This window comes from Schistocerca gregaria, unplaced genomic scaffold (assembly GCF_023897955.1).
Source record: "Schistocerca gregaria isolate iqSchGreg1 unplaced genomic scaffold, iqSchGreg1.2 ptg000378l, whole genome shotgun sequence".
NCBI lineage: Eukaryota > Metazoa > Arthropoda > Insecta > Orthoptera > Acrididae > Schistocerca > Schistocerca gregaria.
This window is the reverse complement of record NW_026061824.1, coordinates 12,941,421-12,963,903: the sequence shown is the minus strand read 5'-3', so window position 1 is coordinate 12,963,903 and position 22,483 is coordinate 12,941,421.

The following is a 22,483-nucleotide window of genomic DNA, read 5'->3' as shown; positions in this document are numbered from 1 at the left end:
AGGAGGACTAGCAGCCGCGTTGCACGGGAGATTGTGAAATGTGTTCATATGTAGTAAAAACCTGAGAAATCCGTCCGTTTTCGTCATTTGTTATCGAATCGACTTAAAGCCAGATCGTCACATTGGCCGCTCTTCTGCCTGAAACGGTTACATTTATCGTCTGCAAAGCTATTTCGCGTGCTGCGGTATGCGGAGACACTAAAAGCACCATAGTAGAACACAGAAGAAGCTTCTACGTTCAAGCGATAGCCAGTAAGAAGCAGAACAATTCAAGTTTTAGTTGTCGATTATTCACTTTTTAGCCGGCTTTGGTGGCTTAGACATTACCTACGACCTTAAGATTTTGCATGAAGGGAGGACTTGCAGCCGCGTTGCACGGGAGATTGTGGAAAGTGTTCATATGTAGTAAAATCCTGAGAAATCCGTCCGTTTTCGTCATTTGTTATCGAATCGGCTTAAAGCCACATCGTCACATTGGCCGCTCTTCTGTCTGAAACGGTTACATTTATCGTCTGCAAAGCTATGTCGCGTGCTGCGGTATGCGGAGACACTAAAAGCACCTTAGTAGAACACAGAAGATGCTTCTAAGTTGAAGCAATAGCCAGTAAGAAGTAGTACAATTCAAGTTTTAGTTGTCGGTTATTCACATTTTAGCTGGCTTTGGTGGCTTGGACATGACCTAGGACCTCAAGAATTTCCATGAAAGGAGGACTAACAGCCGCGTTGCACGGGAGAATGTGAAAAGTGTTCATATGTTGTAAAAACCTGAGAAATCCGTCTGTTTTCAACATTTGTTATCATGTCGACTTAGAGCCAGATCGTCATATAGGCCGCTCTTCTCTCTGAAACGGTTACATTTACCGTGTGCAAAGCTATGTCGCGTGCTGCGGTATGCGGAGACACTAAAAGCACCATAGTAGTACACAGAAGAAGCTCCTAAGTTGAAGCAATAGCCAGTAAGAAGTAGTACAATTCAAGTTTTAGTTGTCGATTATTCACTTTTTTCCGGCTTTGGTGGCTTCGACATGACCTAGGACCTTAAGATTTTGCATGAAAAGAGGACTAGCAGCCGCGTTGCACGGGAGAATGTGAAAAGTGTTCATATGTAGTACAAACCTGAGAAATCCGTCCGTTTTCGTCATTTGTTATCGAATCGACTTAAAGCCAGATCGTCACATTGGCCGCTCTTCTGTCTGAAACGGTTACATTTATCGTCTGCAAAGCTATGTCGCGTGCTGCGGTATGCGGAGACACTAAAAGCACCATAGTAGAACACAAGAGAAGCTTCTAAGTTGAAGCAAAAGCCAGTAAGAAGTAGTACAATTCAAGTTTTAGTTGTCGATTATTCACTTTTTAGTCGGATTTGGTGGCTTGGACATGACCTAGGACCTTAAGATTTTGCATGAAAGGAGGACTAGCTGCCGCGTTGCACGGGAGAATGTGAAAAGTGTTCATATGTAGTAAAAACCTGAGAATTCCGTCTGTTTTCGTCATTTGTTATCATGTCGACGTAGAGTCAGATCGTCACATTGGAGGCTCTTCTCTCTGAAACGGTTACATTTATCGTCTGAAAAGCTATGTCGCGTGCTGCGGTATGCGGAGACACTAAAAGCACCATAGTAGTACAAAGAAGAAGCTTCTAAGTTGAAGCAATATCCAGTAAGAAGTAGTACAATTCAAGTTTTAGTTGTCGATTATTCACTATTTAGCCGGCTTTGGTGGCTAGGACATGACCTAGGACCTTAAGATTTTGCATGAAAGGAGGACTTACAGCCGCGTTGCACGGGAGAATGTGAAAAGTGTTCATATGTAGTAAAAACCTGAGGAATCCGTCCGTATACGTCATTTGTTATCGAATCGACTTAAAGCCAGATTGTCACATTGGCCGCTCTTCTGCCTGAAACGGTTACATTTATCGTCTGCAAAGCTATGTCGCGTGCTGCGGTATGTGGAGACACTAAAAGCACCTTAGTAGAACACAGAAGAAGCTTCTAAGTTGAAGCAATAGCCAGTAAGAAGTAGTACAATTCAAGTTTTAGTTGTCGATTATTCACTATTTAGCCGGCTTTGGTGGCTTGGACATGACCTAGGACCTTAAGATTTTGCATGAAAGGAGGACTTGCAGCCGCGTTGCACGGGAGAATGTGCAAAGTGTTCATATGTAGTAAAAACCTGAGAAATCCGTCCGTTTACGTCATTTGTTATCGAATCGACTTAAAGCCAGATCGTCACATTGGCCGCTCTTCTGTCTGGAACGGTTACATTTATCGTCTGCAAAGCTATGTCGCGTGCTGCGGTATGCGGACCCACTAAAAGCACCATAGTAGAACACAGAAGAAGCTTCTAAGTTGAAGCAATAGCCAGTAAGAAGTTGTATAATTCAAGTTTTAGTTGTCGATTATTCACTTTTTAGCTGGCTTTGGTGGCTTGGACATGACCTAGGACCTTAAGATTTTGCATGAAAGGAGGACTAGCAGCCGCGTTGCACGGGAGAATGTGAAATGTGTTCATATGTAGTAAAAACCTGAGAGATCCGTCCGTTTTCGTCATTTGTTATCGAAACGACTTAAAGCCAGATCGTCACATTGGCCGTTTTTCTCTCTGAGACGTTTACATTTATCGTCTACAAAGCTATGTCGCGTGCTGCGGTATGCGGAGACACTAAAAGCACCATAGTAGAACACAGAAGAAGCTTCTAAGTTGAAGCAATAGCCAGTAAGAAGTAGTACAATTCAAGTTTTAGTTGTCGATTATTCACTATTTAGCCGGCTATGGTGGCTTGGACATGACCTAAAACCTTAAGATTTTGCATGAAAGGAGTACTTGCAGCCGCGTTGCACGGGAGAATGTGCAAAGTGTTCATATGTAGTAAAAACCTGAGAAATCCGTCCGTTTTCGTCATTTGTTATCGAATCGACTTAAAGCCAGATCGTCACATTGGCCGCCCTTCTGTCTGAGACGGTTACATTTATCGTCTGCAAAGCTATGTCGCGTGCTGCGGTATGTGGAGACACTAAAAGCACCATAGTAGAACACAGAAGAAGCTTCTAAGTTGAAGCAATAGCCAGTAAGAAGTAGTACAATTCAAGTTTTAGTTGTCGATTATTCACTATTTAGCCGGCTTTGGTGGCTTGGACATGACCTAGGACCTTAAGATTTTGCATGAAAGGAGGACTTGCAGCCGCATTGCACGGGAGAATGTGAAAAGTGTTCATATGTAGTAAAAACATGAGAAATCCGTCCGTTTTCGTCATTTGTTATTGAATCGACTTAAAGCCAGATCGTCACTTTGGCCGCTCTTCTGTCTGAAACGGTTACATTTATCGTCTGCAAAGCTATGTTGCGTGCTGCGGTATGCGGAGACACTAAAAGCACCATAGTAGAATACAGGAAAAGCTTCTAAGTTGAAGCAATAGCCAGTAAGAAGTAGTATAATTCAAGTTTAATTGTCGATTATTCACTTTTTAGCCGGCTTTGGTGGCTTGGACATGACCTAGGACCTTAAGATTTTGCATGAAAGGAGAACTAGGAGCCGCGTTGCACGGGAGAATGTGAAATGTGTTCATATGTAGTAAAAACCTGAGAAATCCGTCCATTTTCGTCATTTGTTATCGAATCGACTTAAAGCCAGAACGTCACATTGGCCGCTTTTCTCTCTGAGACGGTTACATTTATCGTCTGCAAAGCTATTTCGCGTGCTGCGGTATGCGGAGACACTAAAAGCACCATAGTAGAACACAGAAGAAGCTTCTACGTTCAAGCGATAGCCAGTAAGAAGCAGTACAATTCAAGTTTTAGTTGTCTATTATTCACTTTTTAGCCGGCTTTGGTGGCTTAGACATTACCTACGACCTTAAGATTTTGCATGAAGGGAGGACCTGCAGCCGCGTTGCACGGGAGATTGTGAAAAGTGTTCATATGTAGTAAAAACCTGAGAAATCCGTCCGTTTTCGTCATTTGTTATCGAATCGGCTTAAAGCCACATCGTCACATTGGCCGCTCTTCTGTCTGAAACGGTTACATTTATCGTCTGCAAAGCTATGTGGCGTGCTGCGGTATGCGGAGACACTAAAAGCACCATAGTAGAACACAGGAGAAGCTTCTAAGTTGACGCAATAGCCAGTAAGAAGTAGTACAATTCAAGTTTTAGTTGTCAGTTATTCACATTTTAGCCGGCTTTGGTGGCTTGGACATGACCTAGGACCTTAAGAATTTGCATGAAAGGAGGACTAGCAGCCGCGTTGCACGGGAGAATGTGAAAAGTGTTCATATGTAGTACAAACCTAAGAAATCCGTCCGTTTTCGTCATTTGTTATCGAATCGACTTAAAGCCAGATCGTCACATTGGCCGCTTTTCTCTCTGAGACGGTTACATTTATCGTCTGCAAAGCTATGTCGCGTGCTCCGGTATGCGGAGACACTAAAAGCACCTTAGTAGAACACAGAAGATGCTTCTAAGTTGAAGCAATAGCCATTAAGAAGTAGTACAATTCAAGTTTTAGTTGTCGATTATTCTTTTTTTAGCCGGCTTTGATGGCTTGGACATGACCTAGGACCTTAAGATTTTGCATGAATGGAGGACTTGCAGCCGCGTTGCACGGGAGAATGTGCAAAGTGTTCATATGTAGTAAAAACCTGAGAAATCCGTCCGTTTACGTCATTTGTTATCGAATCGACTTAAAGCCAGATCGTCACATTGGCCGCTCTTCTGTCTGAAACGGTTACATTTATCGTCTGCAAAGCTATGTCGCGTGCTGCGGTATGCGGAGACACTAAAAGCACCATAGTAGAACACAGAAGAAGCTTCTAAGTTGAAGCAATAGCCAGTAAGAAGTAGTACAATTCAAGTTTTAGTTGTCGATTATTCACTATTTAGCCGGCTTTGGTGGCTTGGACATGACCTAGGACCTTAAGATTTTGCATGAAAGGAGGACTTGCAGCCGCGTTGCACGGGAGAATGTGCAAAGTGTTCATATGTAGTAAAAACATGAGAAATCCGTCCGTTTACGTCATTTGTTATCGAATCGACTTAAAGCCAGATCGTCACATTGGCCGCTCTTCTGTCTGAAACGGTTACATTTATCGTCTGCAAAGCTATGTCGCGTGCTGCGGTATGCGGAGACACTAAAAGCACCATTGTAGAACACAGAAGAAGCTTCTAAGTTGAAGCAATAGCCAGTAAGAAGTAGTACAATTCAAGTTTTAGTTGTCGGTTATTCACATTTTAGCCGGCTTTGGTGGCTTGGACATGACCTAGGACCTTAAGAATTTGCATGAAAGGAGGACTAGCAGCCGCGTTGCACGGGAGAATGTGATAAGTGTTCATATGTTGTAAAAACCTGAGAAATCCGTCCGTTTTCGTCATTTGTTATCGAATCGACTTAAAGCCAGATCGACACATTGGCCGCTTTTCTCTCTGAGACGGTTACATTTATCGTCTGCAAAGCTATGTCGCGTGCTGCGGTATGCGGAGACACTAAAAGCACCTTAGTAGAACACAGAAGATGCTTCTAAGTTGAAGCAATAGCCAGTAAGAAGTAGTACAATTCAAGTTTTAGTTGTCGATTATTCACTATTTAGCCGGCTTTGGTGGCTTGGACATGACCCAGGACCTTAAAATTTTGCATGAAAGGAGGACTTGCAGCCGCGTTGCACGGGAGAATGTGCAAAGTGTTCATATGTAGTAAAAACCTGAGAAATCCGTCCGTTTACGTCATTTGTTATCGAATCGACTTAAAGCCAGATCGTCACATTGGCCGCTCTTCTGTCTGAAACGGTTACATTTATCGTCTGCAAAGCTATGTCGCGTGCTGCGGTATGCGGAGACACTAAAAGCACCATAGTAGAACACAGAAGAAGCTTCTAAGTTGAAGCAATAGCCAGTAAGAAGTAGTACAATTCAAGTTTTACTTGTCGATTATTCACTATTTAGCCGGCTTTGGTTGCTTGGACATGACCTAGGACCTTAAGATTTTGCATGAAAGGAGGACTTGCAGCCGCATTGCACGGGAGAATGTGAAAAGTGTTCATATGTAGTACAAACCTGAGAAATCCGTCCGTTTTCGTCATTTGTTATCGAATCGACTTAAAGCCAGATCGTCACATTGGCCGCTTTTCTCTCTGAGACGGTTACATTTATCGTCTGCAAAGCTATGTCGCGTGCTGCGGTATGCGGAGACACTAAAAGCACCTTAGTAGAACACAGAAGATGCTTCTAAGTTGAAGCAATAGCCAGTAAGAAGTAGTACAATTCAAGTTTTAGTTGTCGATTATTCACTTTTTAGCCGGCTTTGATGGCTTGGACATGACATAGGACCTTAAGATTTTGCATGAATGGAGGACTTGCAGCCGCGTTGCACGGGAGAATGTGCAAAGTGTTCATATGTAGTAAAAACCTGAGAAATCCGTCCGTTTACGTCATTTGTTATCGAATCGACTTAAAGCCAGATCGTCACATTGGCCGCTCTTCTGTCTGAAACGGTTACATTTATCGTCTGCAAAGCTATGTCGCGTGCTGCGGTATGCGGAGACACTAAAAGCACCATAGTAGAACACAGAAGAAGCTTCTAAGTTGAAGCAATAGCCAGTAAGAAGTAGTACAATTCAAGTTTTAGCTGTCGATTATTCACTATTTAGCCGGCTTTGGTTGCTTGGACATGACCTAGGACCTTAAGATTTTGCATGAAAGGAGGACTTGCAGCCGCGTTGCACGGGAGAATGTGCAAAGTGTTCATATGTAGTAAAAACCTGAGAAATCCGTCCGTTTACGTCATTTGTTATCGAATCGACTTAAAGCCAGATCGTCACATTGGCCGCTCTTCTGTCTGAAACGGTTACATTTATCGTCTTTAAAGCTATGTCGCGTGGTGCGGTATGCGGAGACACTAAAAGCACCATAGTAGAACACAGAAGAAGCTTCTAAGTTGAAGCAATAGCCAGTAAGAAGTAGTACAATTCAAGTTTTAGTTGTCGGTTATTCACATTTTAGCCGGCTTTGGTGGCTTGGACATGACCTAGGACCTTAAGAATTTGCATGAAAGGAGGACTAGCAGCCGCGTTGCACGGGAGAATGTGCAAAGAGTTCATATGTAGTAAAAACCTGAGAAATCCGTCCGTTTACGTCATTTGTTATCGAATCGACTTAAAGCCAGATCGTCACTTTGGCCGCTCTTCTGTCTGAAACGGTTACATTTATCGTCTGCAAAGCTATGTCGCGTGCTGCGGTATGCGGAGACACTAAAAGCACCATAGTAGAATACAGGAAAAGCTTCTAAGTTGAAGCAATAGCCAGTAAGAAGTAGTATAATTCAAGTTTAATTGTCGATTATTCACTTTTTAGCCGGCTTTGGTGGCTTGGACATGACCTAGGACCTTAAGATTTTGCATGAAAGGAGGACTAGCAGCCGCGTTGCACGGGAGATTGTGGAAAGTGTTCATATGTAGTACAAACCTGAGAAATCCGTCCGTTTTCGTCATTTGTTATCGAATCGACTTAAAGCCAGATCGTCACATTGGCCGCTTTTCTCTCTGAGACGGTTACATTTATCGTCTGCAAAGCTATTTCGCGTGCTGCGGTATGCGGAGACACTAAAAGCACCATAGTAGAACACAGAAGAAGCTTCTACGTTCAAGCGATAGCCAGTAAGAAGCAGTACAATTCAAGTTTTAGTTGTCGATTATTCACTTTTTAGCCGGCTTTGGTGGCTTAGACATTACCTAAGACCTTAAGATTTTGCATGAAGGGAGGACCTGCAGCCGCGTTGCACGGGAGATTGTGGAAAGTGTTCATATGTAGTAAAAACCTGAGAAATCCGTCCGTTTTCGTCATTTGTTATCGAATCGGCTTAAAGCCACATCGTCACATTGGCCGCTCTTCTGTCTGAAACGGTTACATTTATCGTCTGCAAAGCTATGTCGCGTGCTGCGGTATGCGGAGACACTAAAAGCACCTTAGTAGAACACAGGAGAAGCTTCTAAGTTGAAGCAATAGCCAGTGAGAAGTAGTACAATTCAAGTTTTAGTTGTCGGTTATTCACATTTTAGCCGGCTTTGGTGGCTTGGACATGACCTAGGACCTTTAGAATTTGCATGAAAGGAGGGCTAGCAGCCGCGTTGCACGGGAGATTGTGGAAAGTGTTCATATGTAGTACAAACCTGAGAAATCCGTCCGTTTTCGTCATTTGTTATCGAATCGACTTAAAGCCAGATCGTCACATTGGCCGCTTTTCTCTCTCAGACGGTTACATTTATCGCCTGCAAAGCTATGTCGCGTGCTGCGGTATGCGGAGACACTAAAAGCACCATAGTAGAACACAGAAGATGCTTCTAAGTTGAAGCAATAGCCAGTAAGAAGTAGTACAATTCAAGTTTTAGTTGTCGATTATTCACTTTTTAGCCGGCTTTGATGGCTTGGACATGACCTAGGACCTTAAGATTTTGCATGAAAGGAGGACTTGCAGCCGCGTTGCACGGGAGAATGTGCAAAGTGTTCATATGTAGTAAAAACCTGAGAAATCCGTCCGTTTACGTCATTTGTTATCGAATCGACTTAAAGCCAGATCGCCACATTGGCCGCTCTTCTGTCTGAAACGGTTACATTTATCGTCTGCAAAGCTATGTCGCGTGCTGCGGTATGCGGAGACACTAAAAGCACCATAGTAGAACACAGAAGAAGCTTCTAAGTTGAAGCAATAGCCAGTAAGAAGTAGTACAATTCAAGTTTTAGTTGTCGATTATTCACTATATAGCCGGCTTTGGTGGCTTGGACATGACCCAGGACCTTAAAATTTTGCATGAAAGGAGGACTTGCAGCCGCGTTGCACGGGAGAATGTGCAAAGAGTTCATATGTAGTAAAAACCTGAGAAATCCGTCCGTTTACGTCATTTGTTATCGAATCGACTTAAAGCCAGATCGTCACATTGGCCGCTCTTCTGTCTGAAACGGTTACATTTATCGTCTTTAAAGCTATGTCGCGTGGTGCGGTATGCGGAGACACTAAAAGCACCATAGTAGAACACAGAAGAAGCTTCTAAGTTGAAGCAATAGCCAGTAAGAAGTAGTAGAATTCAAGCTTTAGTTGTCGATTATTCACTAGTTTGCCGGCTTTGGTGGCTTGGACATGACCTAGGACCTTAAGATTTTGCATGAAAGGAGGACTTGCAGCCGCGTTGCACGGGAGAATGTGAAAAGTGTTCATATGTAGTAAAAACCTGAGAAATCCGTCCGTTTTCGTCATTAGTTATTGAATCGACTTAAAGCCAGATCGTCACTTTGGCCGCTCTTCTGTCTGAAACGGTTACATTTATCGTCTGCAAAGCTATGTCGCGTGCTGCGGTATCCGGAGACACTAAAAGCACCATAGTAGAATACAGGAGAAGCTTCTAAGTTGAAGCAATAGCCAGTAAGAAGTAGTATAATTCAAGTTTTAGTTGTCGATTATTCAATTTTTAGCCGGCTTTGGTGGCTTGGACATGACCTAGGACCTTAAGATTTTGCATGAAAGGAGGACTAGCAGCAGCGTTGCACGGGAGAATGTGAAAAGTGTTCATATGTTGTAAAAACCTGAGAAATCCGTCTGTTTTCAACATTTGTTATCATGTCGACTTAGAGCCAGATCGTCATATAGGCCGCTCTTCTCTCTGAAACGGTTACATTTACCGTGTGCAAAGCTATGTCGCGTGCTGCGGTATGCGGAGACACTAAAAGCACCATAGTAGTACACAGAAGAAGCTCCTAAGTTGAAGCAATAGCCAGTAAGATGTAGTACAATTCAAGTTTTAGATGTCGATTATTCACTTTTTTCCGGCTTGGGTGGCTTGGACATGACCTAGGACCTTAAGATTTTGCATGAAAAGAGGACTAGCAGCCGCGTTGCACGGGAGAATGTGAAAAGTGTTCATATGTAGTACAAACCTGAGAAATCCGTCCGTTTTCGTCATTTGTTATCGAATCGACTTAAAGCCAGATCGTCACATTGGCCGCTCTTCTGTCTGAAACGGTTACATTTATCGTTTGCAAAGCTATGTCGCGTGCTGCGGTATGCGGAGACACTAAAAGCACCATAGTAGAACACAAGAGAAGCTTCTAAGTTGAAGCAATAGCCAGTAAGAAGTAGTACAATTCAAGTTTTAGTTGTCGATTATTCACTTTTTAGCCGGCTTTGGTGGCTTGGACATGACCTAGGACCTTAAGATTTTGCATGAGAGGAGGACTTGCAGCCGCGTTGCACGGGAGAATGTGCAAAGTGTTCATATGTAGTAAAAACCTGAGAAATCCGTCCGTTTACGTCATTTGTTATCGAATCGACTTAAAGCCAGATCGTCACATTGGCCGCTCTTCTGTCTGAGACAGTTACATTTATCGTCTGCAAAGCTATGTCGCGTGCTGCGGTATGCGGAGACACTAAAAGCACCATAGTAGAACACAGAAGAAGCTTCTAAGTTGAAGCAATAGCCAGTAAGAAGTAGTACAATTCAAGTTTTAGTTGTCGATTATTCACTTTTTAGCCGGCTTTGGTGGCTTTGACATGACCTAGGACCTTAAGAGTTTGCGTGAAAGGAGGACTTGCAGCCGCGTTGCACGGGAGAATGTGAAAAGTATTCATATGTTGTAAAAACCTGAGAAATCCGTCTGTTTTCAACATTTGTTATCATGTCGACTTAGAGCCAGATCGGCACATAGGCCGCTCTTCTCTTTGAAACGGTTACATTTACCGTGTGCAAAGCTAAGTTGCGTGCTGCGGTATGCGGAGACACTAAAAGCACCATAGTAGTACACAGAAGAAGCTCCTAAGTTGAAGCAATAGCCAGTAAGACGTAGTATAATTCAAGTTTTAGTTGTCGATTATTCACTTTTTAGCCAGCTTTGGTGGCTTGGACATGACGTAGGACCTTAAGATTTTGCATGAAAGGAGGACTAGCAGCCGCGTTGCACGGGAGAATGTGAAATGTGTTCATGTGTAGTAAAAACCTGAGAAATCCGTCCGTTTTCGTCATTTGTTATCGAATCGACTTAAAGCCAGATCGTCACATTCGCCGCTCTTCTGTCTGAAACGGTTACATTTATCGTCTGCAAAGCTATGTCGCGTGCTGCGGTATGCGGAGACACTAAAAGCACCGTAGTAGAACACAGGAGAAGCTTCTAAGTTGAAGCAATAGCCAGTAAGAAGTAGTACAATTCAAGTTTTAGTTGTCGATTATTCACTTTTTAGCCGGCTTTGGTGGCTTGGACATGACCTAGGACCTTAAGATTTTGCATGAAAGGAGGACTTGCAGCCGCGTTGCACGGGAGAATGTGCAAAGTGTTCATATGTAGTAAAAACCTGAGAAATCCGTCCGTTTACGTCATTTGTTATCGAATCGACTTAAAGCCAGATCGTCACATTGGCCGCTCTTCTGTCTGAGACAGTTACATTTATCGTCTGCAAAGCTATGTCGCGTGCTGCGGTATGCGGAGACACTAAAAGCACCATAGTAGAACACAGAAGAAGCTTCTAAGTTGAAGCAATAGCCAGTAAGAAGTAGTACAATTCAAGTTTTAGTTGTCGATTATTCACTTTTTAGCCGGCTTTGGTGGCTTTGACATGACCTAGGACCTTAAGAGTTTGCGTGAAAGGAGGACTTGCAGCCGCGTTGCACGGGAGAATGTGAAAAGTATTCATATGTTGTAAAAACCTGAGAAATCCGTCTGTTTTCAACATTTGTTATCATGTCGACTTAGAGCCAGATCGGCACATAGGCCGCTCTTCTCTTTGAAACGGTTACATTTACCGTGTGCAAAGCTAAGTTGCGTGCTGCGGTATGCGGAGACACTAAAAGCACCATAGTAGTACACATAAGAAGCTCCTAAGTTGAAGCAATAGCCAGTAGGAAGTAGTACAATTCAAGTTTTAGTTGTCGATTATTCACTGTTTTCCGGCTTTGGTGGCTTGGACATGACCTAGGACCTTAAGATTTTGCATGAAAAGAGGACTAGCAGCCGCGTTGCACGGGAGAATGTGAAGAGGGTTCATATGTAGTACAAACCTGAGAATTCCGTCCGTTTTCGTCATTTGTAGTCGAATCGACTTAAAGCCAGATCGTCACATTGGCCGCTCTTCTGTCTGAAACGGTTACATTTATCGTCTGCAAAGCTATGTCGCGTGCTGCGGTATGCGGAGACACTAAAAGCACCATAGTAGAACACAGGAGAAGCTTCTAAGTTGAAGCAATAGCCAGTAAAATGTAGTACAATTCAAGTTTTAGTTGTCGATTATTCACTAGTTAGCCGGATTTGGTGGCTTGGACATGACCTAGGACCTTAAGATTTTGCATGAAAGGAGGACTAGCTGCCGCGTTGCACGGGAGAATGTGAAAAGTGTTCATATGTAGTAAAAACCTGAGAATTCCGTCTGTTTTCGTCATTTGTTATCGAATCGACTTAAAGCCAGATCGTCACATTGGAGGCTCTTCTCTCTGAAACGGTTACATTTATCGTCTGAAAAGCTATGTCGCGTGCTGCGGTATTCGGAGACACTAATAGCACCATAGTAGTACACAGAAGAAGCTTCTAAGTTGAAGCAATATCCAGTAAGAAGTAGTACAATTCAAGTTTTTGTTGTCGATTATTCACTATTTAGCCGGCTTTGGTGGCTTGGACATGACCTAGGACCTTAAGATTTTGCATGATAGGAGGACTTGCAGCCGCGTTGCACGGGAGAATGTGAAAAGTGTTCATGTGTAGTAAAAACCTGAGGAATCCGTCCGTTTACGTCATTTGTTATCGAATCGACGTAAAGCCAGATTGTCTCATTGTCCGCTCCTCTGTCTGAAACGGTTACATTTATCGTCTGCAAAGCTATGTCGCGTGCTGCGGTATGCTGAGACACTAAAAGAACCATAGTAGAACACAGAAGAAGCTTCTAAGTTGAAGCAATAGCCAGTAAGAAGTAGTACAATTCATGTTTCAGTTGTCGATTATTCACTATTTAGCCGGCTTTGGTGGCTTGGACATGACCTAGGACCTTAAGATTTTGCATGAAAGGAGGACTTGCAGCCGCGTTGCACGGGAGAATGTGCAAAGTTTTCATATGTAGTAAAAACCTGAGAAATCCGTCCCTTTACGTCATTTGTTATCGAATCGACTTAAAGCCAGATCGTCACATTGGCCGCTCTTCTGTCTGGAACGGTTACATTTATCGTCTGCAAAGCTATGTCGCGTGCTGCGGTATGCTGAGACACTAAAAGCACCATAGTAGAACACAGAAGAAGCTTCTAAGTTGAAGCAATAGCCAGTAAGAAGTAGTATTATTCAAGTTTTAGTTGTCGATTATTCACTTTTTAGCTGGCTTTGGTGGCTTGGACATGACCTAGGACCTTAAGATTTTGCATGAAAGGAGGACTAGCAGCCGCGTTGCACGGGAGAATGTGAAATGTGTTCATATGTAGTAAAAACCTGAGAGATCCGTACGTTTTCGTCATTTGTTATCGAATCGACTTAAAGCCAGATCGTCACATTGGCCGTTTTTCTCTCTGAGACGGTTACATTTATCGTCTGCAAAGCTATGTCGCGTGCTGCGGTATGCGGAGACACTAAAAGCACGATAGTAGAACACAGAAGAAGCTTCTAAGTTGAAGCAAAAGCCAGTAAGAAGTAGTACAATTCAAGTTTTAGTTGTCGATTATTCACTATTTAGCCGGCTTTTGTGGCTTAAACATGACCTAGGACCTTAAGATTTTGCATGAAAGGAGGACTTGCAGCCGCGTTGCACGGGAGAATGTGCAAAGTGTTCATATGTAGTAAAAACCTGAGAAATCCGTCCGTTTTCGTCATTTGTTATCGAATCGACTTAAAGCCACATCGTCACATTGGCCGCTCTTCTGTCTGAAACGGTTACATTTATCGTCTGCAAAGCTATGTCGCGTGCTGCGGTATGCGGAGACACTAAAAGCACCATAGTAGAACACAGGAGAAGCTTCTAAGTTGAGGCAATAGCCAGTAAAAAGTAGTACCATTCAAGTTTTAGTTGTCGATTATTCAATTTTTAGCCGGATTTGGTGGCTTGGACATGACCTAGGACCTTAAGATTTTGCATGAAAGGAGGACTAGCTGCCGCGTTGCACGGGAGAATGTGAAAAGTGTTCATGTGTAATAAAAACCTGAGGAATCCGTCCGTTTACGTCATTTGTTATCGAATCGACGTAAAGCCAGATTTTCACATTGGCCGCTCCTCTGTCTGAAACGGTTACATTTATCGTCTGCAAAGCTATGTCGCGTGCTGCGGTATGCGGAGACACTAAAAGCACCATAGTAGAACACAGAAGAAGCTTCTAAGTTGAAGCAATAGCCAGTAAGAAGTAGTACAATTCAAGTTTTAGTTGTCGATTATTCACTATTTAGCCGGATTTGGTGGCTTGGACATGACCTAGGACCTTAAGATTTTGCATGAAAGGAGGACTTGCAGCCGCGTTGCACGGGAGAATGTGCAAAGTTTTCATATGTAGTAAAAACCTGAGAAATCCGTCCGTTTACGTCATTTGTTATCGAATCGACTTAAAGCCAGATCGTCACATTGGCCGCTCTTCTGTCTGGAACGGTTACATTTATCGTCTGCAAAGCTATGTCGCGTGCTGCGGTTTGCGGAGACACTAAAAGCACCATAGTAGAACACAGAAGAAGCTTCTAAGTTGAAGCAATAGCCAGTAAGAAGTAGTATAATTCAAGTTTTAGTTGTCGATTATTCACTTTTTAGCTGGCTTTGGTGGCTTGGACATGACCTAGGACCTTAAGATTTTGCATGAAAGGGGGAATAGCAGCCGCGTTGCACGGGAGAATGTGAAATGTGTTCATATGTAGTAAAAACCTGAGAGATCCGTACGTTTTCGTCATTTGTTATCGAATCGACTTAAAGCCAGATCGTCACATTGGCCGTTTTTCTCTCTGAGACGGTTACATTTATCGTCTGCAAAGCTATGTCGCGTGCTGCGGTATGCGGAGACACTAAAAGCACCATAGTAGAACACAGAAGAAGCTTCTAAGTTGAAGCAATAGCCAGTAAGAAGTAGTACAATTCAAGTTTTAGTTGTCGATTATTCACTAGTTAGCCGGCTTTAGTGGCTTGGACATGACCTAGGACCTTAAGATTTTGCATGAAAGGAGGACTTGCAGCCGCGTTGCACGGGAGAATGTGAAATGTGTTCATGTGTAGTAAAAACCTGAGAAATCCGTCCGTTTTCGTCATTTGTTATCGAATCGACTTAAAGCCAGATCGTCACATTCGCCGCTCTTCTGTCTGAAACGGTTACATTTATCGTCTGCAAAGCTATGTCGCGTGCTGCGGTATGCGGAGACACTCAAGGCAAAATAGTAGAACAGAGGAGAAGCTCCTAAGTTGAAGCAATAGCCAGTAAGAAGTAGTACAATTCAAGTTTTAGTTGTCGATTATTCACTTTTTTCCGGCTTTGGTGGCTTGGACATGACCTAGGACCTTAAGATTTTGCATGAAAGGAGGGCTAACAGCCGCGTTGCACGGGAGAATGTGAAAAGTGTTCATATGTTGTAAAAACCTGAGAAATCCGTGTGTTTTCAACATTTGTGATCATGTCGACTTAGAGCCAGATCGTCATATAGGCCGCTCTTCAATCTGAAACGGTTACATTTACCGTGTGCAAAGTTATGTCGCGTGCTGCGGTATGCGGAGACACTAAAAGCACCATAGTAGTACACAGAAGAAGCTCCTAAGTTGAAGCAATAGCCAGTAAGAAGTAGTACAATTCAAGTTTTAGTTGTCGATTATTCACTTTTTTCCGGCTTTGGTGGCTTGGACATGACCTAGGTCCTTAAGATTTTGCATGAAAAGAGGACTAGCAGCCGCGTTGCACGCGAGAATGTGAAAAGTGTTCATATGTAGTACAAACCTGAGAAATCCGTCCGTTTTCGTCATTTGTTATCGAATCGACTTAAAGCCAGATCGTCACATTGGCCGCTCTTCTGTCTGAAACGGTTACATTTATCGTCTGCAAAGCTATGTCGCGTGCTGCGGTATGCGGAGACACTAAAAGCACCATAGTAGTACACAGAAGAAGCTTCTAAGTTGAAGCAATATCCAGTAAGAAGTAGTACAATTCAAGTTTTAGTTGTCGATTATTCACTATTTAGCCCTCTTTGGTGGCTTGGACATGACCTAGGACCTTAAGATTTTGCATGAAAGGAGGACTTGCAGCCGCGTTGCACGGGAGAATGTGCAAAGTGTTCATATGTAGTAAAAACCTGAGAAATCCGACCGTTTACGTCATTTGTTATCGAATCGACTTAAAGCCAGATCGTCACATTGGCCGCTCTTCTGTCTGACACATTTACATTTATCGACTGCAAAGCTATGTCGCGTGCTGCGGTATGCGGAGACACTAAAAGCACCATAGTAGAACACAGAAGAAGCTTCTAAGTTGAAGCAATAGCCAGTAAGAAGTAGTACAATTCAAGTTTTAGTTGTCGATTATTCACTTTTTAGCCGGCTTTGGTGGCTTGGACATGACCTAGGAACTTAAGAGTTTGCGTGAAAGGAGGACTTGCAGCCGCGTTGCACGGGAGAATGTGAAAAGTGTTCATATGTTGTAAAAACCTGAGAAATCCGTCTGTTTTCAACATTTGTTATCATGTCGACTTAGAGCCAGATCGGCACATAGGCCGCTCTTCTCCCTGAAACGGTTACATTTACCGTGTGCAAAGCTATGTTGCGTGCTGCGGTATGCGGAGACACTAAAAGCACCATAGTAGTACACAGAAGAAGCTCCTAAGTTGAAGCAATAGCCAGTAAGAAGTAGTACAATTCAAGTTTTAGTTGTCGATTATCACTGTTTTCCGGCTTTGGTGGCTTGGACATGTCCTAGGACCTTAAGATTTTGCATGAAAAGAGGACTAGCAGCCGCGTTGCACGGGAGAATGTGAAAAGTGTTCATATGTAGTACAAACCTGAGGAATCCGTCCGTTTACGTCATTTGTTATCGAATCGACTTAAAGCCAGATTGTCACATTTTCCGCTCTTCTGTCTGAAACGGTTACATTTATCGCCTGCAAAGCTATGTCGCGTGCTGCGGTATGCGGAGACACTAAAAGCACCATAGTAGAACACAGAAGAAGCTTCTAAGTTGAAGCAATAGCCAGTAAGAAGTAGTACAATTCAAGTTTTAGTTGTCGATTATTCACTATTTAGCCGGCTTTGGTGGCTTGGACATGACTTAGGACCTTAAGATTTTGCATGAAAGGAGGACTTGCGGCCGCGTTGCACGGGAAAATGTGCAAAGTGTTCATATGTAGTAAAAACCTGAGAAATCCGTCCGTTTACGTCATTTGTTATCGAATCGACTTAAAGCCAGATCGTCACATTGGCCGCTCTTCTGTCTGGAACGGTTACATTTATCGTCTGCAAAGCTATGTCGCGTGCTGCGGTATGCGGAGACACTAAAAGCACCATAGTAGAACACAGAAGAAGCTTCTACGTTCAAGCGATAGCCAGTAAGAAGCAGTACAATTCAAGTTTTAGTTGTCGATTATTCACTTTTTAGCCGGCTTTGGTGGCTTGGACATTACCTACGACCTTAAGATTTTGCATGAAGGGAGGACCTGCAGCCGCGTTGCACGGGAGATTGTGGAAAGTGTTCATATATAGTAAAAACCTGAGAAATCCGTCCGTTTTCGTCATTTGTTATCGAATCGACTTAAAGCCACATCGTCACATTTCCGCACTTCTGTCTGAAACGGTTACATTTATCGTCTGCAAAGCTATGTCGCGTGCTGCGGTATGCGGAGACACTAAAAGCACCATAGTAGAACACAGAAGAAGCTTCTAAGTTGATGTAATAGCCAGTAAGAAGTAGTACAATTCAAGTTTTGGTTATCGATTATTGACTTTTTAGCTGGCTTTGGTGCCTTATACATGAGCTAGGACCTTAACATTTTGCATGAAAGGAGGACTAGCAGCCGAAGTGCACGGGAGAATGTGAAATGTGTTCATATGTAGTAAAAACCTGAGAAATCCGTCCGTTTTCGTCATTTGTTATCGAATCGACTTAAAGCCAGATCGTCACATTGGTCGCTTTTCTCTCTGAGACGGTTACATTTATCGTCTGCAAAGCTATGTCGCGTGCTGCGGTACACGGAGACACTAAAAGCACCGTAGTAGAACACAGAAGAAGCTTCTAAGTTGAAGCAATGGCCAGTAAGAAGTAGTACAATTCAAGTTTTAGTTGTCGATTATTAACTTTTTAGCCGGCTTTGGTGGCTTGGACATGACCTAGGACCTTAAGAGTTTGCGTGAAAGGAGGACTTGCAGCCGCGTTGCACGGGAGAATGTGAAAAGTGTTCATATGTAGTAAAAACCTGAGAAATCCGTCCGTTTTCGTCATTTGTTATCGAATCGACTTAAAGCCAGATCGTCACATTCGCCGCTTTTTTCTCTGAGACGGTTACATTTATCGTCTGCAAAGCTATGTCGCGTGTTGCGGTATGCGGAGACATTAAAAGCACCGTAGTATAACACAGAAGAAGCTTCTAAGTAGAAGTAATAGCCAGTAAGAAGTAGTACAATTCAAGTTTTAGTTGTCGATTATTCACTTTTTAGCCGGCTTTGGTGGCTTGGACATGACCTAGGACCTTAAGATTTTGCATGAAAGGAGGACTAGCAGCCGCGTTGCACGGGAGAATGTGAAATGTGTTCATATGTAGTACAAACCAGAGAAATCCGTCAGTTTTCGTCATTTGTTATCGAATCGACTTAAAGCCAGATCGTCACATTGGCCGCTTTTCTCTCTGAAATGGTTACATTTATCGTCTGCAAAGTTATGTCGCGTGGTGCGGTATGCGGAGACACTAAAAGCACCATAGTAGAACACAGAAGAAGCTTCTAAGTTGAAGCAATAGCCAGTAAGAAGTTGTACAATTCAAGTTTTAGTTGTCGATTATTCACTTTTTATCCGGCTTTGGTGGCTTGGACATGACCTAGGACCTTACGATTTTGCATGAAAGGAGGACTTGCAGCCGCGTTGCACGGGAGAATGTGAAAAGTGTTCATATGTAGTAAAAACCTGAGAAATCCGACCGTTTACGTCATTTGTTATCGAATCGACTTAAAGCCAGATCGTCACATTGGCCGCTCTTCTGTCTGACACATTTACATTTATCGACTGCAAAGCTATGTCGCGTGCTGCGGTATGCGGAGACACTAAAAGCACCATAGTAGAACACAGAAGAAGCTTCTAAGTTGAAGCAATAGCCAGTAAGAAGTAGTACAATTCAAGTTTTAGTTGTCGATTATTCACTTTTTAGCCGGCTTTGGTGGCTTGGACATGACCTAGGAACTTAAGAGTTTGCGTGAAAGGAGGACTTGCAGCCGCGTTGCACGGGAGAATGTGAAAAGTGTTCATATGTTGTAAAAACCTGAGAAATCCGTCTGTTTTCAACATTTGTTATCATGTCGACTTAGAGCCAGATCGGCACATAGGCCGCTCTTCTCTCTGAAACGGTTACATTTACCGTGTGCAAAGCTATGTTGCGTGCTGCGGTATGCGGAGACACTAAAAGCACCATAGTAGTACACAGAAGAAGCTCCTAAGTTGAAGCAATAGCCAGTAAGAAGTAGTACAATTCAAGTTTTAGTTGTCGATTATCACTGTTTTCCGGCTTTGGTGGCTTGGACATGTCCTAGGACCTTAAGATTTTGCATGAAAAGAGGACTAGCAGCCGCGTTGCACGGGAGAATGTGAAAAGTGTTCATATGTAGTACAAACCTGAGGAATCCGTCCGTTTACGTAATTTGTTATCGAATCGACTTAAAGCCAGATTGTCACATTTTCCGCTCTTCTGTCTGAAACGGTTACATTTATCGCCTGCAAAGCTATGTCGCGTGCTGCGGTATGCGGAGACACTAAAAGCACCATAGTAGAACACAGAAGAAGCTTCTAAGTTGAAGCAATAGCCAGTAAGAAGTAGTACAATTCAAGTTTTAGTTGTCGATTATTCACTATTTAGCCGGCTTTGGTGGCTTGGACATGACTTAGGACCTTAAGATTTTGCATGAAAGGAGGACTTGCGGCCGCGTTGCACGGGAGAATGTGCAAAGTGTTCATATGTAGTAAAAACCTGAGAAATCCGTCCGTTTACGTCATTTGTTATCGAATCGACTTAAAGCCAGATCGTCACATTGGCCGCTCTTCTGTCTGGAACGGTTACATTTATCGTCTGCAAAGCTATGTCGCGTGCTGCGGTATGCGGAGACACTAAAAGCACCATAGTAGAACACAGAAGAAGCTTCTACGTTCAAGCGATAGCCAGTAAGAAGCAGTACAATTCAAGTTTTAGTTGTCGATTATTCACTTTTTAGCCGGCTTTGGTGGCTTGGACATTACCTACGACCTTAAGATTTTGCATGAAGGGAGGACCTGCAGCCGCGTTGCACGGGAGATTGTGGAAAGTGTTCATATATAGTAAAAACCTGAGAAATCCGTCCGTTTTCGTCATTTGTTATCGAATCGACTTAAAGCCACATCGTCACATATCCGCACTTCTGTCTGAAACGGTTACATTTATCGTCTGCAAAGCTATGTCGCGTGCTGCGGTATGCGGAGACACTAAAAGCACCATAGTAGAACACAGAAGAAGCTTCTAAGTTGATGTAATAGCCAGTAAGAAGTAGTACAATTCAAGTTTTGGTTATCGATTATTGACTTTTTAGCTGGCTTTGGTGCCTTATACATGAGCTAGGACCTTAACATTTTGCATGAAAGGAGGACTAGCAGCCGAAGTGCACGGGAGAATGTGAAATGTGTTCATATGTAGTAAAAACCTGAGAAATCCGTCCGTTTTCGTCATTTGTTATCGAATCGACTTAAAGCCAGATCGTCACATTGGTCGCTTTTCTCTCTGAGACGGTTACATTTATCGTCTGCAAAGCTATGTCGCGTGCTGCGGTACACGGAGACACTAAAAGCACCGTAGTAGAACACAGAAGAAGCTTCTAAGTTGAAGCAATAGCCAGTAAGAAGTAGTACAATTCAAGTTTTAGTTGTCGATTATTAACTTTTTAGCCGGCTTTGGTGGCTTGGACATGACCTAGGACCTTAAGAGTTTGCGTGAAAGGAGGACTTGCAGCCGCGTTGCACGGGAGAATGTGAAAAGTGTTCATATGTAGTAAAAACCTGAGAAATCCGTCCGTTTTCGTCATTTGTTATCGAATCGACTTAAAGCCAGATCGTCACATTCGCCGCTTTTTTCTCTGAGACGGTTACATTTATCGTCTGCAAAGCTATGTCGCGTGTTGCGGTATGCGGAGACATTAAAAGCACCGTAGTATAACACAGAAGAAGCTTCTAAGTAGAAGTAATAGCCAGTAAGAAGTAGTACAATTCAAGTTTTAGTTGTCGATTATTCACTTTTTAGCCGGCTTTGGTGGCTTGGACATGACCTAGGACCTTACGATTTTGCATGAAAGGAGGACTAGCAGCCGCGTTGCACGGGAGAATGTGAAATGTGTTCATATGTAGTACAAACCAGAGAAATCCGTCAGTTTTCGTCATTTGTTATCGAATCGACTTAAAGCCAGATCGTCACATTGGCCGCTTTTCTCTCTGAAATGGTTACATTTATCGTCTGCAAAGTTATGTCGCGTGGTGCGGTATGCTGAGACACTAAAAGCACCATAGTAGAACACAGAAAAAGCTTCTAAGTTGAAGCAATAGCCAGTAAGAAGTAGTATTATTCAAGTTTTAGTTGTCGATTATTCACTTTTTAGCTGGCTTTGGTGGCTTGGACATGACCTAGGACCTTAAGATTTTGCATGAAAGGAGGACTAGCAGCCGCGTTGCACGGGAGAATGTGAAATGTGTTCATATGTAGTAAAAACCTGAGAGATCCGTACGTTTTCGTCATTTGTTATCGAATCGACTTAAAGCCAGATCGTCACATTGGCCGTTTTTCTCTCTGAGACGGTTACATTTATCGTCTGCAAAGCTATGTCGCGTGCTGCGGTATGCGGAGACACTAAAAGCACCATAGTAGAACACAGAAGAAGCTTCTAAGTTGAAGCAATAGCCAGTAAGAAGTAGTACAATTCAAGTTTTAGTTGTCGATTATTCACTATTTAGCCGGCTTTTGTGGCTTAAACATGACCTAGGACCTTAAGATTTTGCATGAAAGGAGGACTTGCAGCCGCGTTGCACGGGAGAATGTGCAAAGTGTTCATATGTAGTAAAAACCTGAGAAATCCGTCCGTTTTCGTCATTTGTTATCGAATCGACTTAAAGCCACATCGTCACATTGGCCGCTCTTCTGTCTGAAACGGTTACATTTATCGTCTGCAAAGCTATGTCGCGTGCTGCGGTATGCGGAGACACTAAAAGCACCATAGTAGAACACAGGAGAAGCTTCTAAGTTGAGGCAATAGCCAGTAAAAAGTAGTACCATTCAAGTTTTAGTTGTCGATTATTCAATTTTTAGCCGGATTTGGTGGCTTGG